Source organism: Electrona antarctica (genome assembly GCF_951216825.1).
Source record: "Electrona antarctica genome assembly, chromosome: 18".
NCBI lineage: Eukaryota > Metazoa > Chordata > Actinopteri > Myctophiformes > Myctophidae > Electrona > Electrona antarctica.
The window spans coordinates 19,864,986-19,866,077 of NC_136799.1; positions in this window are offsets into that span (position 1 = coordinate 19,864,986).

Sequence of the window (1,092 nt, forward strand, 5' to 3'; positions counted from 1 at the left end):
TGATTTCCGTCTTTTTTTCAAATCCTCAAAAATGATGAAAAACGGCATGCTATAGTATGCCATCTGAGAATGGGCTACAGCCCATGGTCAAAAATTATGAAAAACAAGGATTTGAGAAAAAGACGAAAATCACTCCGAGACCATGGGCTATAGTCCATTGTCTCGAGTGATTTCCGTCTTTTTTTCAAATCCTCAAAAATGATGAAAAACGGCATGCTATAGTATGCCGTCTGAGATGGGCTACATCCCATGGTCAAAAATGATGTAAATGAGGATTTGAGAAAAAGACGAAAATCACTCCGAGACCATGGGCTATAGTCCATTGTCTCGAGTGATTTCCGTCTTTTTTTCAAATCCTCAAAAATGATGAAAAACGGTATGCTATAGTATGCCGTCTGAGATGGGCTACATCCCATGGTCAAAAATGATGTAAATGGGGATTTGAGAAAAAGACGAAAATCACTCCGAGACCATGGGCTATAGTCCATTGTCTTGAGTGATTTCCGTCTTTTTTTCAAATCCTCAAAAATGATGAAAAACGGTATGATATAGTATGCCGTCTGAGATGGGCTACAGCCCATGGTCAAAAATGATGAAAAACAAGGATTTGAGAAAAAGACGAAAATCACTCCGAGACCATGGGCTATAGTCCATCGTCTCGAGTGATTTCCGTCTTTTTTTCAAATCCTCAAAAATGATGAAAAACGGCATGCTATAGTATGCCATCTGAGATTGGCTACAGCCCATGGTCAAAAATGATGTAAATGGGGATTTGAGAAAAAGACGAAAATCACTCCGAGACCATGGGCTATAGTCCATTGTCTTGAGTGATTTCCGTCTTTTTTTCAAATCCTCAAAAATGATGAAAAACGGTATGCTATAGTATGCCGTCTGAGATGGGCTACATCCCATGGTCAAAAATGATGAAAAACAAGGATTTGAGAAAAAGACGAAAATCACTCCGAGACCATGGGCTATAGTCCATTGTCTCGAGTGATTTCCGTCTTTTTTTTTAATCCTCAAAAATCATGAAAAACGGCATGCTATAGTATGCCGTCTGAGATGGGCTACATCCCATGGTCAAAAATGATG